This window comes from Eleutherodactylus coqui, chromosome 3 (assembly GCF_035609145.1).
Source record: "Eleutherodactylus coqui strain aEleCoq1 chromosome 3, aEleCoq1.hap1, whole genome shotgun sequence".
NCBI lineage: Eukaryota > Metazoa > Chordata > Amphibia > Anura > Eleutherodactylidae > Eleutherodactylus > Eleutherodactylus coqui.
This window is the reverse complement of record NC_089839.1, coordinates 153,093,466-153,110,834: the sequence shown is the minus strand read 5'-3', so window position 1 is coordinate 153,110,834 and position 17,369 is coordinate 153,093,466. Positions and strand designations below refer to the sequence as shown.

Below are 17,369 nucleotides of genomic sequence, written 5' to 3'. Positions count from 1 at the left end.
GTACACTCCTGGATGAATTAGTTAAGGGGTCTAGTTTTTAAAATAGGCCGATTTGTGGGGGTTCTCGATTGTTTTGGTAGCTCAAGAACTCTACAACTGTGCAATGGGGCCTGAAAAGTCTTCAAGCAAAATTTCTGTTCTGAAAGCCACCGGCTGCTCCTTTCTTTGTCAACGGTGCTGCATAAGGTTTATTTGATTCTCCGCTCGTGGACACGGGGCCGGCGCTTTTCATAGCAGTGCTATGGAAAGCTTCGGCCGGCGAAATCACAGGCACCCTAAAGGTAGAAAGGTGGTGTTTTGATGTATTTATTTTTTTTTTTTTACTTTTTTTTTGTTCCACTAGGGGACTTGATTATCTTCAGTTTATCGTTCATCTTATACACTACTCTACTTCAGTATAGCAGTGTATTAGAATGGCTATGAAGATCAGCCAGAGGCTGAGCCTCATGGGCCACCGTAGCTGGCAGACCTGTAGGTTATATTCAAGCCTCTGGGTGCCGTGGCAACCCATCGGTACTCTGTGATCACATCTGTCAGCCTTCTATGTGCCGCGATCGCACTGAATCAAAGCTTTCTGTAGTTCTCACTATTATAGCAAGTGCCCAGTTGTCATCTGACAGCCAAGCACCCACTCTCCCCGGCACGGGAGTTCTGCGCAAGGCTTCTAATGCAAATGTACAGCAGAATAGAACATGCTGCGTTGTTTTTTTTTGCACTAGGCCATTGTACACTCAGAATATGCGCTTGTGAACGAACCCATTGGGTTGTAATATCTGCAGGCTATGCACATCGTTGTCTGCACAAGTTCATCCATGTGATACCGGCCTAAAGGGCTCTTTTGTTTTGCTGATCACCTCTCTACTACCTGAATCACTTCTGCCAGTAGTAGAGCTCATACAGATATACAAGGGGATTGCTGACATAAAATTCCACAATATAAGGTGTAAAGTTGCATGAAGGCGCTTTAGCAGCAGCTGGTTATGTTAATCATTAAATGGGGATTCTTAAGTTGAGATGAAATGTGCGGACAGATATGTAATGTCTAGGACTATTATATGATGAAGTTATCTATTTCAGAGCTACAAGAAACATTTTCTCCCATTGTTACCACTTAACCAGATAGTATCACCAGAATACCATACTCTTCTAACAAAGAGAAATGAACTCCCAATCCCTTTTGTCGAAGTTGTAGAGGAAAATTAGGAGAGGAGAAAGGAGACCAATTGTCTCTTAAGGCCTCATGTCCACAGGGAAAATCAGGCGCGCCGCGGATTCTCCATGCAGAATCCACAGCGGGTCCCTCCTTTCCTAAGGACATGAGGCTGAAAATGAGATTAAACTCACCTGTCGGGACGCTGCGGATCTTCCCTTCGTCGCAGCCAGATCTTCTTTCCTCGGCCCGGCGGATGTGTTCGGCAGCGTGCCACGCGCATGCGCCGGGCCGAAGAAAGGAGATCCAGCCGCGACGAAGGGAAGATCCGCAGCGTCCCGACAGGTGAGTTTTAATTCAGGTACGTGTGTTTCGCGGATCTGGACGGCTTCCATAGAAGCCTGCACAAGCCATCCCCGCAGGAGACCCGTACGAAAATGGAGCATGTCGCAGATCCGCGGCTGTAGGGAAAAATGAGATCCGCAGGTATTTAAAGGGGTTCTCTCGCGGCAGCAAGTGGGGTTCAGCACTTCTGTATGGCCATATTAATGCACTTTGTAATGTACATCGTGCATTAAATATGAGCCATACAGAAGTTATTCACTTACCTGCTCCGTTGCTGGCGTCCCCGTCTCCATGGTGCCGTCTAATTCTGATGTCTTCTTGCTTTTTTAGACGCGCTTGCGCTGTGCGGTCTTCTCCCGTTCTCCTAGGTCCAGGCACGAACGGCGTTCTGGCTCCGCCCCTTCTATGCATCATCGCGTAGCTCCGCCCCGTCACGTGTGCCGATTCCAGCCAATCAGGAGGCTGGAATCGGCAATGGACCGCACAGAGCCCACGGTGCACCATGGGAAAGGACCTGCGGTGCATCGTGGGTGAAGATCCCGGCGGCCATCTTGGTGAAGGAAGAAGTCGCAGAGCGGGGATTCGGGTAAGTAATATGTTTTTTTTTTAAACACATCCTTTGGGGTTGTCCTGCGACGAACGGGGGGCCTATGGAAAAAAAACACAAAAATGTTTCGGCGCGAGACAACCCCTTTAACTACCTGCGGGTGTCCAATCTATCCTTATGGGGCGCGGATCCGCGTGCGGGAAAAACGCTGCAGATTTTAAATATAAATTATCCCGTGGACATGGGACCTAAAACAATTCAATCCCCTCATTCATGCAGCTTAAAGAATACAATCCCCTTTGTCTCATAAATCCTCTCTGCATATAAATGTGCTAATTGTGTGATGTGATACAGGCGGGCATGGAGTCCTTCGTATCCTGGTATACCACTTCTAGCTTGGATACAAGATGTGATACAGGCGGGCATGGAGTCCTTAGTATCCTGGTGTACCACTTCTAGCTTGGATACAAGATGTGATACAGACGGGCATGGAGTCCTTCGTATCCTGGTGTACCACTTCTAGTTTGGATACAAGCTGTGATACAGGCGGGCATGGAGGCTCTAGTACCCTGTTGTACCACCTGTAGCTTTGATACAAGATGTGATACAGGGGGGCATGGAAGCTCTAATGCCCTGTTGTACCGTTTCTAGCTTGGATACAGGCGCACTTGAGGCTCTACTACCCTGTTGTAACCCTCCTAGCTTGGATACAGGATGTGATACAGGAGGACAGGGAGTCTCTAGTACCCTGTTCTACCGCTTCTAGCTTGGATAGAAGATGTGATACGGGCGGGCATGGAGGCTCTAGTACGGTGTCATACCGCCTCTATCTTGGATACAAGATGTGATACAGATAGCCATGGAGGCTCTAGTACCCTGTTGTCCAGCTTCTAGCTTGGATACAATATGCGACACAGATGGACATGTAGACTCTAGTACCCTATTTTACCACCTCTAGCTAGGTTACAAGATGTGATACGGGCAGGCATGGAGGCTCTAGTACCCTGTTGTACTGATTCTAGCTTGGATACAAGATGTGAAACATGCGGCTATGGAGGCTCTAGTATCCTGTTGTACTGGTTATAGAGTGGATACAAGATGTGAATAAGGCTGGTATGGAGGCTCTAGTACCTTGTTTTACCGCTTCTAGCTTAGATACAAGATGAGATACAGAGAGCATGGAGGTTCTACTATGCTGTTATACCACTTCTAGCTTGGATAGCAGATGTGATACGGACCGGCATGGAGGCTTCAGTATCCTGTTGTACTACCTCTAGCTTGGATACAGGCAGGCATGGAGGTTCGCGAACCCTGTTGTACCGCTTCTAGCTTGAATACTATGTAGACCCTTGACCGAAAAATATAATAAAATATAACTTTTATTAAAGAAATAACTAAAAGGAAGAACATACACACATAAATCTAGATCCAGGAAAACCCGTGGAACCAATAAAAATGTATTGATACCACTGTCCATAAACAGTAATGGACCGATCAGTCTGAGTATCGTTATGACTCAGCCATTTAGTGTATTCGGTCTCTTTGCAGAATCTGACAGGATTATCAGAATCTATTGTATACACGTCAACCTAATCAGAGGATGAAAAAGTGACATAAGTCCGACAATTGGATGTTACAGGACGTGACCTAGACTCCAGTGATCAGGTTCAGTGATGTATACGTCATTCACATCAAGAAAATAGTCTATGCCGGACCGCTAACAATTATAAGCGTAACCCAACGCGTTTCTCCCACAACGTGGGTTCATCAGGGGTTTCAATGCGCAAAAGATGGTAGTTTACTGGTTTAATGACTCCCAGTCAGAAATCGGAAAGTGGTACAAAAATAAAAAATTGATGAAGCCTCAAAATGTCCAGCACTGTCAAATAAATGACACACTGGATATAGAGGGATCAGTCAGAGTAGAACTGTCATTTCCATTGGTGACAATTATATTACTAAATAGATTATTGTCGCCATATAAGATAAATGAACTGACAGGACTACGAGAACCCTACTACTACAATGGTAGAAATAAGAGTAGGGTACAGGTAAGAAAAATTTCTACCCTTTAGGCGAGAAAAAATTATACTTTCTCAGGGATAATAGTCCCGAGTACAGAAAGATAGAAGAATTTTAGCCGTTAAGTCAAAGAGTATCCCGAGGGCAAAATTTTTGCAATCGGGTCCCTGGATACTCAAATGGCATATTCACAGCAGCCCAGACTAGCCGCCTTTTGGATAGCCATCTGATAAATTTTAGCTCTAGACCTACAAGGAAAATTCCTAAGACCTATAATAGTCCCTCAATAGAGTGGTAAGAGAATTCTAAGACCTATATTAGTCCCTCAATAAGGTGGTCACTAAGTCAGAGCCTTAAAGGGGTTGTCCCGCGCCGAAACGGGTTTTTGTTTTTTTTCAAACCCCCCCCCCGTTCGGCGCGAGACAACCCCGATGCAGGGGTTAAAAAAGAACACCGGACAGCGCTTACCTTAATCCCCGCGCTCCGGTGACTTCTTACTTACCCGGTGAAGATGGCCGGCATCTTCTCCCTCCGTGGATCGCAGGGCTTCTGTGCGGTCCATTGCCGATTCCAGCCTCCTGATTGGCTGGAATCGGCACGTGACGGGGCGGAGCTACACGGAGCCCCATTGAGAAGATAAGAAGACCCGGACTGCGCAAGCGCGTCTAATTTGGCCATTAGACGGCGAAAATTAGACGGCAACCATGGAGACGAGGACGCCAGCAACGGAGCAGGTAAGTGAAAAACTTTTGATAACTTCTGTATGGCTCATAATTAATGCACAATGTACATTACAAAGTGCATTAATATGGCCATACAGAAGTGTATAGACCCACTTGCTGCCGCGGGACAACCCCTTTAATAAGCAAAAACTGAAATCAAACAAATAAACCAAACGGCGGCATGTCAGCCCTAGTGGTGGACTGACAGCAATATATTTTTCGGTCAAGGGTCCACATAGTCAGTTCTTTCCAAACTAGTTGGACTTCACTGCCTCTGTTAAATTAGCTTGAATACTAGAAGTAACACAGGCGGACATGGAGGCTCTAGTACCGTGTTGTACTATCCCTACCTTGGATAGCAGATGTGCATGGACCCTGTTGTAGCGCTTGTAGCTTGGATACAAAATGTGATACTGGCAGGCAATTTAAGCTCTCGTACTCTGTTGTAGCGTTTCTTGCTTGGATACAAGATGTGATATGGGCAGGCATGCAGAATCTATTATCCAGTTGTACCGCCTCTAGCTTAAATACAAGATGTGAAACAGGCAGGCATGGAGGCTCTAGTACCCTGTTGTACCGCTTCTAGCTTAGATACAAGATGTGATAGAGGCGGGCATGGAGGGACTAGGTCCCTGTTCTACTGCCTCTATGTTGCATACAAAATACAATACGGGTAGGCACGGAGGCTCTGGTGCAGCGTTCCATAGGGAGACCCCGGATACCTGACATACGTGGGGAGCTAGATAGTGGTGGCTTGCCACAGCATCACTTACCAAACTCCTTCCGGGTGGGACACGTAGCCAAGGCCAGAGTATCAATGCAGGCCTTGCAATTATAGTGACCCCCCCCCAAAGTATCGCCAGCAATAATAGTGACCCCCCCAAAGTATCGCCAGCAATAATAGTGACCCCCCCAAAGTATCGCCAGCAATAATAGTGACCCCCCCAAAGTATCGCCAGCAATAATAGTGACCCCCCCAAAGTATCGCCAGCAATAATAGTGACCCCCCCAAAGTATCGCCAGCAATAATAGTGACCCCCCCAAAGTATCGCCAGCAATTATAGTGACCCCCCCCAAAGTATCGCCAGCAATTATAGTGACCCCCCCCAAAGTATCGCCAGCAATTATAGTGACCCCCCCCCCAAAGTATCGCCAGCAATTATAGTGACCCCCCCCCCAAAGTATCGCCAGCAATTATAGTGACCCCCCCCCCCAAAGTATCGCCAGCAATTATAGTGACCCCCCCCCAAAGTATCGCCAGCAATTATAGTGACCCCCCCCCAAAGTATCGCCAGCAATAATAGTGACCCCCCCCAAAGTATCGCCAGCAATAATAGTGACCCCCCCCAAAGTATCGCCAGCAATAATAGTGACCCCCCCCAAAGTATCGCCAGCAATAGTGACCCCCCCCAAAGTATCGCCAGCAATAGTGACCCCCCCCAAAGTATCGCCAGCAATAGTGACCCCCCCCAAAGTATCGCCAGCAATAGTGACCCCCCCCAAAGTATCGCCAGCAATAGTGACCCCCCCCAAAGTATCGCCAGCAATAGTGACCCCCCCCCAAAGTATCGCCAGCAATAGTGACCCCCCCCAAAGTATCGCCAGCAATAGTGACCCCCCCCAAAGTATCGCCAGCAATAGTGACCCCCCCCAAAGTATCGCCAGCAATAATAGTGACCCCCCCCCCAAAGTATCGCCAGCAATAATAGTGACCCCCCCCCCAAAGTATCGCCAGCAATAATAGTGACCCCCCCCCAAAGTATCGCCAGCAATAATAGTGACCCCCCCCAAAGTATCGCCAGCAATAATAGTGACCCCCCCCAAAGTATCGCCAGCAATAATAGTGACCCCCCCCCAAAGTATCGCCAGCAATAATAGTGACCCCCCCAAAGTATCGCCAGCAATAATAGTGACCCCCCCCAAAGTATCGCCAGCAATAATAGTGACCCCCCCCAAAGTATCGCCAGCAATAATAGTGACCCCCCCAAAGTATCGCCAGCAATAATAGTGACCCCCAAGGTATCGCCAGCAATAATAGTAATTCCCCAAAGTATCGCCAGCAATAATAGTAATTCCCCAAAGTATCCCCAGCAATTATAGTGACCCCCCCCAAAGTATCGCCAGCAATTATAGTGACCCCCCCCCCAAAGTATCGCCAGCAATTATAGTGACCCCCCCCCAAAGTATCGCCAGCAATTATAGTGACCCCCCCCCCCAAAGTATCGCCAGCAATTATAGTGACCCCCCCCCCAAAGTATCGCCAGCAATTATAGTGACCCCCCCCCCAAAGTATCGCCAGCAATTATAGTGACCCCCCCCCAAAGTATCGCCAGCAATAATAGTGACCCCCCCCAAAGTATCGCCAGCAATAATAGTGACCCCCCCCAAAGTATCGCCAGCAATAGTGACCCCCCCCAAAGTATCGCCAGCAATAGTGACCCCCCCCAAAGTATCGCCAGCAATAGTGACCCCCCCCAAAGTATCGCCAGCAATAGTGACCCCCCCCCAAAGTATCGCCAGCAATAGTGACCCCCCCCCAAAGTATCGCCAGCAATAGTGACCCCCCCCAAAGTATCGCCAGCAATAGTGACCCCCCCCAAAGTATCGCCAGCAATAGTGACCCCCCCCAAAGTATCGCCAGCAATAGTGACCCCCCCCAAAGTATCGCCAGCAATAATAGTGACCCCCCCCCCAAAGTATCGCCAGCAATAATAGTGACCCCCCCCCCAAAGTATCGCCAGCAATAATAGTGACCCCCCCCCAAAGTATCGCCAGCAATAATAGTGACCCCCCCCAAAGTATCGCCAGCAATAATAGTGACCCCCCCCAAAGTATCGCCAGCAATAATAGTGACCCCCCCCCAAAGTATCGCCAGCAATAATAGTGACCCCCCCAAAGTATCGCCAGCAATAATAGTGACCCCCCCCAAAGTATCGCCAGCAATAATAGTGACCCCCCCCAAAGTATCGCCAGCAATAATAGTGACCCCCCAAAGTATCGCCAGCAATAATAGTGACCCCCAAGGTATCGCCAGCAATAATAGTAATTCCCCAAAGTATCGCCAGCAATAATAGTAATTCCCCAAAGTATCCCCAGCAATTATAGTGACCCCCCCAAAGTATCCCCAGCAATTATAGTGACCCCCCCAAAGTATCCCCAGCAATTATAGTGACCCCCCCCAAAGTATCCCCAGCAATTATAGTGACCCCCCCCAAAGTATCCCCAGCAATAATAGTGACCCCCCCCAAAGTATCCCCAGCAATAATAGTGACCCCCCCAAAGAATCGCCAACAATAATAGTGACCCCCCCAAAGAATCGCCAACAATAATAGTGACCCCCCCAAAGAATCGCCAACAATAATAGTGACCCCCCCAAAGAATCGCCAACAATAATAGTGACCCCACCCAAAGAATCGCCAACAATAATAGTGACCCCCCCCAAAGAATCGCCAACAATAATAGTGACCCCCCCCAAAGAATCGCCAACAATAATAGTGACCCCCCCCAAAGAATCGCCAGCAATAATAGTGACCCCCAAAGTATCGCCAGCAATAGTGACCCCCAAAGTGTCCCCAGCAATTATAGTGACACCCCCATAGTATGCCCAGCAATTATAGTGACACCCCCATAGTATGCCCAGCAATTATAGTGACACCCCCATAGTATGCCCAGCAATTATAGTGACCCCCAAGGTATCCCCAGCAATAATAGTGACACCCCCAAAGTATCCCAAGCAATTATAGTGACACCCCCAAAGCATCTCCAGCAATAATAGTGACACCCCAAAAGCATCTCCAGCAATTATAGTGACCCCCCCCAAAGAATCGCCAACAATAATAGTGACCCCCAAAGTATCGCCAGCAATAATAGTGACCCCCAAAGTGTCCCCAGCAATTATAGTGACATCCCCAAAGTATCCCCAGCAATTATAGTGACACCCCCATAGTATGCCCAGCAATTATAGTGACCCCCAAGGTATCCCCAGCAATAATAGTGACCCCCAAAGTGTCCCCAGCAATTATAGTGACCCCCCAAAAGTATCACCAGCAATAATAATTCTCCAAAGTATCGCCAGCAATAGTGACCTCCAAAGTATCGCCAGCAATTATAGTGACCCCACAAAAGTATGCCCAGCAATTATAGTGACCCCACAAAAGTATGCCCAGCAATTACAGTGACCCCACAAAAGTATGCCCAGCAATTACAGTGACCCCCAAAGTATCACCAGCAATTATAGTGACCCCCAAAGTATCGCCAGCAATTATAGTGACCCCACAAAAGTATCCCCAGCAATTAGTGACCCCCAAAGTATCACCAGCAATTATAGTGACCTCCAAAGTATCGCCAGCAATAATAGTGACCTCCAAAGTATCGCCAGCAATTATAGTGACCCCACAAAAGTATCCCCAGCAATTAGTGACCCCCAAAGTATCGCCAGCAATAATAGTGACCCCACAAAAGTATCCCCAGCAATTATAGTGATCCCTAAATTATCACCAGCAATAATAGTAATTCCCCAAAGTATCCCCAGTAACAGTGACCCCACAAAAATATCCCCAGCAATAGTAATTCCCCAAAGTATCCCAACAGAAGCCCCAGCATTTACCTTATCGTGCTGTGTCTGGCACTAGGCCTCGTGCGCGCCGTGCACAGTCTCGTGTTGGTTCTCGAGCGCGGCCTCGTGCTCTGACTGGCGCGCGGCGTCTCGTGCTGTGTATGGCGCGCGGCCTCCTGCTGGCTCTCGTGCGTGGCGTGCACAGTCTCGTGTTGGTTCTCGTGCTCCGACTGGCGCGCGGCCTCGTGCCGGCTCTCATGCGCGGCATGCACAGTCTCGTGCAGGCTCTCGAGCGCGGTCTCGTGCTGTGTCTTGCGCGCGGCCTCGTGCCGGCTCTCGTGCGCGGCGTGCACAGTCTCGTGCTGGCTCTCGAGCGCGGTCTCGTGCTCCGACCGGCGCGCGGCCTCGTGCTGGCTCTCGTGCTCGGCGTGCACAGTCTCGTGCAGGCTCTCGAGCGCGGTCTCGTGCTGTGTCTTGCGCGCGGCCTCGTGCGCGGCGTGCACAGTCTCGTGCTGGCTCTCGAGCGCGGTCTCGTGCTCCGACCGGCGCGCGGCCTCGTGCTGGCTCTCGTGCTCGGCGTGCACAGTCTCGTGCTGGCTCTCGAGCGCGGTCTCGTGCTGTGTCTTGCGCGCGGCCTCGTGCCGGCTCTCGTGCTCGGCGTGCACAGTCTCGTGTTGTCTCTCGAGCGCGGTCTCGTGCACAGTCTCGTGCTGGCTCTCGAGCGCGGTCTCGTGCACAGTCTCGTGCTGGCTCTCGAGCGCGGTCTCGTGCACAGTCTCGTGCTGGCTCTCGAGCGCGGTCTCGTGCTCGGCGTGCACAGTCTCGTGCTGGCTCTCGAGCGCGGTCTCGTGCTCCGACTGGCGCGCGGCCTCGCTCTAGCGCCGGCCCTCGCTCTCTCCCTGCACAGTGCGGCTGACTTCTATGACTGCGGAATGTGAGTGTCTTCAGTCAGCTCTTCTCTCATCACGTTTTGTTTGCTGGGTGGTCAGTTATCAGTTATCACACGTTTTCTTACCTGCCATTGTTTCTTTTTTGCATAAAAACTGCCAAAAAACAAGCCAAGCACCAAAACCTCATGTTCAAAGCAATATTGTTTGTGTTGCATCTTGTGATTGGTGTCCATAATTATCCAGGCCATTCTGAAATATCTTTAATTTCAAATGAGAGATTTTCAGAATAACCAGTCCCACAGACCAGGTACAGATTCCCCTTTAGCGTACAGATTCCCCTTTAGCGTACAGATTCCCCTTTAGCGTACAGGTTCCCAGCGGTTGCCCAGCAGCCTTGTTACAATTGCGCTTTTTTTAAGACAAACGTCAATGGAACTTTTATAAGCGCCAGTGTGTGGGAGCCCTGAGGACAACATTTCTAAATTAACAAAAGTTGTGTGTTAGAACTTGTACTTTTTCTAATGCTAAATGTTCTTTAACCCCTTCCCGCCCTATGACGTAAGGGTACGTCATGGCAGGCTGGTACTTCCTGCAAAATGACGTACCCTTACGTCATTGAGATAGCGGGATAGCCGGCCTCCCACTGCAACAGCATCGGGGCCTTCCTCCCGCTGTTAACCCCTTTCCTGCTGCGATCTAAGTTGATGCCAATGCCTATGATCGCTGTATAAGCGATAAGGCAAGGCAGTGCTGCAAGTCCCTCAGAGGGACTCAAAGAGTGTTAAAAAAAAGAAAAGAAAAATGTAAAAAAAAAAACCTTTTTTTGTGCTTTTTCTAATATTAGCATAAAAAAGGTAAAAAATTAATAAAATGACACATATTTGGTATTGATGTGTCCGTAACGACGTGTACAAAAAGTTGAACACGCTTTTTATTTTGTATGGCAAAAAGCGTAAAAAGAAAACGCTAAAAAACAGAGGCAAAATGCTAATTTTTAGCATTTTGCCTCACAAAAAATGCAATAAAAGTGATCAAAAAAGCCGTATATTCCCCAAAATGGTACCAATAAGAACTACACCTCGTCTCGCAAAAAATAAGCGCTCACAGAGCTCCATACATAGAAAAATAAAAAAGTTACAGGACTTTAAATGCAGCGATAGAGAAAAAAAAAATTCAAAAAAGGGGTTTTTATTGCAAAAAAGTGGAAAAACCTAAAAAAAGTAAGAATTTTGGTATCGTTGTATTCGTACCGACTGACAGAAAAAATATATTGTCATTTATGCTGCATGATTAACGCTGTAAAAAAAAATCTATGGCAGAATTGATGCGTTTTTTCTCCCTGTTATCATAAAGAAAAAAAAAATAAAAGTTTTACTATGTAGTCTATGTACCCAAAAATGGCGCCGATAAAAACTACAGCTCACCACGCAAAAAACAAGCCCTTATACGGCCGGGTCAACGGAAAAATAAAAAGTTATGGCTTTTGAAAAATGGAGATGAAAATCCGCCAAAAATCGTTGCGTCCTTAAGCCCAAAATAGGCCATGTCATTAAGGGGTTAATAGATCAAAAGCTGTTTAACATGACAAAATGCATTAGAAAGTGGTTGAAAACCTTTTCCATTATTGTACAGCAATCAAAGGGCTTAATCACACGGCCGTAGGCATTTACGTGCACCAGCCGGCGCTGTGAAAACGTGTGAATGGGCGCACAAATCTGCTGCTTGTGTGCCCGTTTAGATGCCCCAGCGCATATACACCTAGCCCAGATTGCCGCCATACGGGAGTGACAGTTTTTCCAGCCACAGACAGTTCTTAGTACCACGGGTGTCTAGGAACGGTTAGAGCCCGGTTTAAAGGGGTTGTCCCGCCGTGACAAATGCATCCATACAACCATTCTGTATGGCCATCACAAAGCACTTAATATAATGTGTGCTTTGTAAATGAGCCATAGAGAAGATATATACTGACTCGATCAGGTACCCCCCTGTATTTACCTATCTGTTGTCCTTGGATACGACAAATCCAGCCGACTCGCAGCTTCTTCTTGACACACGGCGTAGTAGCTCTTGTCGGCTGGTCGGGTCCTTGTGGCGCTCCAGTCCAGTCCGCTCACTCTATAGCAACGGCTTCACCATTGCCAGCTGGCTCCCGCTTAAGAACATCAGCAGCTTAGACTTGTCGCCGGGGGTGGAGCTTCTGTCACATAGACTTGTCGCCGGGGGTGCTGTCACATAGGCTTGTCGCCAGGGATGGGGGTTCTGTCACATAGACTTGTCGCCGGGGGTGGAGGTTCTGTCACATAGACTTGTCGCCGGGGGTGGAGGTTCTGTCACATAGACTTGTCGCCGGGGGTGCTGTCACATAGGCTTGTCATGGGGGGTGGGGGTGCTGTCACATAGACTTGTCGCCAGGGGTGGGGGTTCTGTCACATAGACTTGTCGCTGGGGACGGTTCTGTCACATAGACTGGTCGTGGGGGTTCTGTCACATAGACTTGTCGCCGGGGGTGGAGGTTCTGTCACATAGACTTGTCGCCGGGGGTGGAGGTTCTGTCACATAGACTTGTCGCCGGTGGTGGGGGTTCTGTCACATAGACTTGTCGCCAGGGATGGGGGTTCTGTCACATAGACTTGTCGCTGGGGGTGGAGGTTCTGTCACATAGACTTGTCGCCGGGGGTGGAGGTTCTGTCACATAGACCTGTCGCCGGGGGTGGAGGTTCTGTCACATAGACTTGTCGCCAGGGGTGGGGGTTCTGTCACATAGACTTGTCGCCAGGGGTGGGGGTTCTGTCACATAGACTTATTGCCGGGGTGCTGTTACATAGACTTGTTGCCGTGGGGTTCTGTCACATAGACTTGTCACCAGGAGTGGGGGTTCTGTCACATAGACTTGTCGCCAGAGGTTCTGTCACATAGACTTGTCGCCGGAGGTTCTGTCACATAGACTTGTCACTGGGGGTTCTGTCACATAGAGTTGTCACTAGGGGTGGGGGTTCTGTCACATAGACTTGTCGCCTGTGGTGGGGTTTCTGTCACATAGACTTGTCGCCTGGGGTGGGGGTTCTGTCACATAGACTTGTCGCCGGGGGTGGAGGTTCTGTCACATAGACTTGTCGCCAGGGATGGGGGTTCTGTCACATAGACTTGTCGCCAGGGATGGGGGTTCTGTCACATAGACTTGTCGCCGGGGGTGGGGGTTCTGTCACATAGACTTGTCGCCGGGGGTGGAGGTTCTGTCACATAGACTTGTCGCCGGGGGTGGGGGTTCTGTCACATAGACTTGTCGCCGGGGGTGGGGGTTCTGTCACATAGACTTGTCGCCGGGGGTGGAGGTTCTCTCACATTGACTTGTCGCCGGGGGTGGAGGTTCGGTCACATAGACATGTTGCCGGGGGTTCTGTCACATAGACTTGTCACTGGGGTGGAGGTTCTGTCACATAGACTTGTCGCCGGGGGTTCTGTCACATAGACTTGTCACTGGGGGTGGGGGTTCTGACAGGTTAGGACACACAACAAACTTTTTTTCTCAACCCAAATCGGGAAATTTTCCATGTTTGAAATGTTCGTGTTGCAATATGATTAAAGGCAAAACATGCAATCATCCACACACAGGCAAGAAATTTACCATTCCTGCTAGATATACCTTATCTCTTGTCCATGTGGGCTTTTTTATGTTGGGGAAGACCACCATGGAGATAAAAAGTACAATTCGTACTAGAAAGACGGACCTCCCTATCCACAAGCACTTTATAGCGGGCGGTCACTCTGTGAGTCAGTTAAAGTAACAGGTAATTGACCACGTCCCCAAAAATATCAGGGGTGGGGATAGGGAGAGATCCCTGCTGAGAAAAGAACTCAGAGGGATCTTCGATCTGGATGCTCTCCACCCTACTGGTCTAAATTTGGAATTTAATACGGCTCCCTTTATGTAAAGTAACAAACTGGTTGGGATAACATCTATGATTATCCAATTTTACTGTATAGTTTTATTGTAGTTTGTATCTATATATATGGTATGTGGTATGTATTCATTGATTTATGTTTATTTTTGTTCCAGTTTCTGGATATATTCTTCCCAAATTGAAGTGTGTGGCATTTGGTAGCTTCGGCTCATCCTCCTCCTTCATGGCTCTCTATTACCGTCCTTCCTCCTTGGATCCTATTTTTTGATTCTTTATTTTTTGGTTTTGGAATAAAAACCTTTTTTTCTTTTACATGTTTGTATATGTGATTCATTAATAAAAGGAACATTGAGCAATATGTTTTTTGCCGGGTGGTATCTTTTATAGACATAAGATTGTCCGTTTCCTATATGGATGGTTATGCATGTATGTGTGTATTCTGTATATACATACACATATGCATGGCTTTTTCTCCAGCTAGGTTTAATTCTAGCCCCTTAGGCCTCCCTCACACCGGGCGTTTTATACAGCGTTTAGCGCTGCCTTTTCAGCCCAGCGCTAAATGCTGTACAACACTCCCATTCATTTCAATGGGGCTGCACACACAGGGCTGAAAACACAGTGCCTTCCAACGCTGCGCTTTGACAGCGATGCAAGTTCTGTTTTTGGGCATTTTCAGCCCTGCGTCGCCCATTGAAATGAATGGGCAGCGGTTTTAGCACTGCTGAAAACGCGGCAACACTTGGTACCGCGTTTTTGGCAGCGTTAACCGCTCGCCAATTTTCGGGGTGAGAGCTTGTAATAGAAGCCCTACCCCGAAAATCTGCCCCAGCTGGCTAGAGAAAAAAAAGAAAATAATACTCGCCTAGCTGCTGCAGTCCGGGTCGCGGCCGCTAGTCTCTGCCTCTGATCCGGGCATCCTCTGCACTCACAAGTCTATTGCCGAAGGCCAAGGTTTGAATAAAATATGCCAGCGCTGCTGAAACGGGGCGGAATCTGCAGTAACGCAGCGTTGAAAAACGCTGCGTTTCTGTAAACGCCCTGTGTGAGGGAGGCCTTAGGCCTCCCTCACACAGGGCGCTTTCAGCAGCGTTTTCAGCCCTGTTCTAAACGCTGTACAAGGCTCCCATTCATTTCAATGGGGCTGCTCACACAGGACTGAAAACGCTGCTTTGAAAAGCGCTGCATGTTCTATCTTTGGGCATTTTCAGCTGAGTCTCCCATTGAAATGAATGGGCAGCGTTTTCAGCTGGGCTGAAAAGGCAGCGTTTTGCAAACGCCCTGTGTGAGGGAGGCCTTATTTTTTTTTTTCTAAACATCGAATTTTCTGTGTAATGTGATTTTAGTTGTTACTTAGACATATTTATCTATTTTGCAGATTCTGCATACATTTTGTTATGTGTTTCTACTGGCTGCTTTAACCATACATACATTTGCTTATCCTCTCTGCAGCAGGGTTTTGCGCATGCGCAGACGCATGGCAGTATGGGAATTGTAATCCCTTTATATGTGACAGCATGGGTGTGATGAATATACACTTGCACAGTCGGCTTATGCCGAACTGATGCACTGGCTCACATTCCTTGAACTTATTAGTCATCTTTATATATGTCTCGGTAGGCTCTATAACGCAGATCCAAGGATTGTTCTGTGTGATCTGGTGGCTCAGTGCAGGTGCCTTTTGATGGGACGTAGTGCCTATGGACCCGCGCATGTGCCATTACTCCTCTCTGACGTAATGTGATACATAAGATCCCGCAAGACTTCCGTCCTTGCGCATGCGCACTAGGTAAAGCCGCTACAAAATAGCATCTTTATACATTCATTGCACTTTGGATAACAATGCATGCGCTACTCATCTTTGGAGACGTGGAGCAGCCATGATAGAGTGGGAGCTGTCACCACAGTGCCGGACATCATCTGATATGCGGTTAGTAGGTCTTTTGCACACCTGTATCATATTTTTAATTGGTTATGGGTGGTGTTTTATGTCTATTTATGTCGTCTATGTCTTCTGTTTAAAGCAGCTTGAAAAAAAACTCGTTGAGGGTTGAAACGCCGCTGGCGCCTGTACCATTGGCATACTAAAGGCTTTTTAAACTTTCTTCAACTATGCGCTCTTATGCTGCCTCTACTCATATTTTGCTGACAGGGGTGGGGGTTCTGTCACATAGACTTGTCGCTGGGGGTGGGAGTTCTGTCACATAGACTTGTTGCCGGGGGTGCTGTCATATAGACTTGTCGCCAGGGGTGAGGGTTCTGTCACATAGACTTGTCACTGTGGGGTGCTGTCAAATAGACTTGTCGCCAGGGGTGGGGGTTCTGTCACATAGACTTGTCTCTGTGGGGTGCTGTCACATAGACTTGTCGCTGTCAGGTGCTGCCACATAGACTTGTCACCATGGGGTGCTGTCACATAGACTTGTCACCGAGGGGGTGGGGGTTCTGTCACAAACTTGTCCCCAGGGGTGGCGGTGCTGTCACATAGATTTGTCGCTGTGGGGTGCAGTCACATAGACTTGTTACCGTGGGGTTCTGTCACATAGACTTGTTGCCAGGGGTGGTGGTGCTGACACCTGGCTTGTCGCTGGGGGTGGGGGTGCTGTCACATAGACCTGTTGCCGTGGGGTGCTGTCACATAGACGTCACCGGTGGTGCGGGTTCTGTCACATAGACTTGTTGCCATAGGGTGCTGTTACATAGACTTGTCGCCAGGGGTGGGGGTGCTGTCTTATAGACCTGTTGCCGTAGGGTGCTGTCACATAGACTTGTCGCCATGGGGTTCTGTCACATAGATTTGTCGCCAGAGATGGGGGTGCTGTCACATAGACTTGTCACGGGGGGGGGGGGGGTGCTGTCACATAGTTTTTTCACTGTGGGGTTCTGTCACAGACTTGTCACAGGGGGTGGGGGTGCTGTCACATAGACTTGTCTCTAGGAAGGTGGGGGTGTTCTGTCACATAGACTTGTCACCAGGGGTAGGGGTGCTGTCACATACACTTGTTGCCATGGGGTGCTGTCACATAGACTTGTCACCGGGGGTGGGGGTGCTGTCACATAGACTTGTGGCCAGAGGTGGGGGTGCTGTCAAAAAGAATTGTTGCCAGAAGTGGGGGTGCTGTCACATAGACTTGTCGCCGGGGGTTGCTGTCACATAGACTTGTCGCCAGTATGGGGGTGCTGTCACATAGTTTTTTCGCTTTGGGGTGCTGTCACATAGACTTTTACCGTGGGGT

The 17,369-nt window shown here is 48.7% G+C and overlaps 1 long non-coding RNA gene across 1 annotated transcript in view; it reads right to left on the bottom strand.

Annotated features, from left to right (window-relative positions):
• The window catches only part of LOC136621117 (uncharacterized), a 47,249-nt gene extending 37,738 nt beyond the window's left edge, over window positions 1–9,511 (bottom strand). Inside the window, exon 1 of the long non-coding RNA XR_010791215.1 lies at window positions 9,393–9,511. This is a non-coding gene — a long non-coding RNA (uncharacterized lncRNA). The remainder of the gene's footprint in view (window positions 1–9,392) is intronic.
• Between the last annotated feature and the right edge of the window lie 7,858 nt (window positions 9,512–17,369).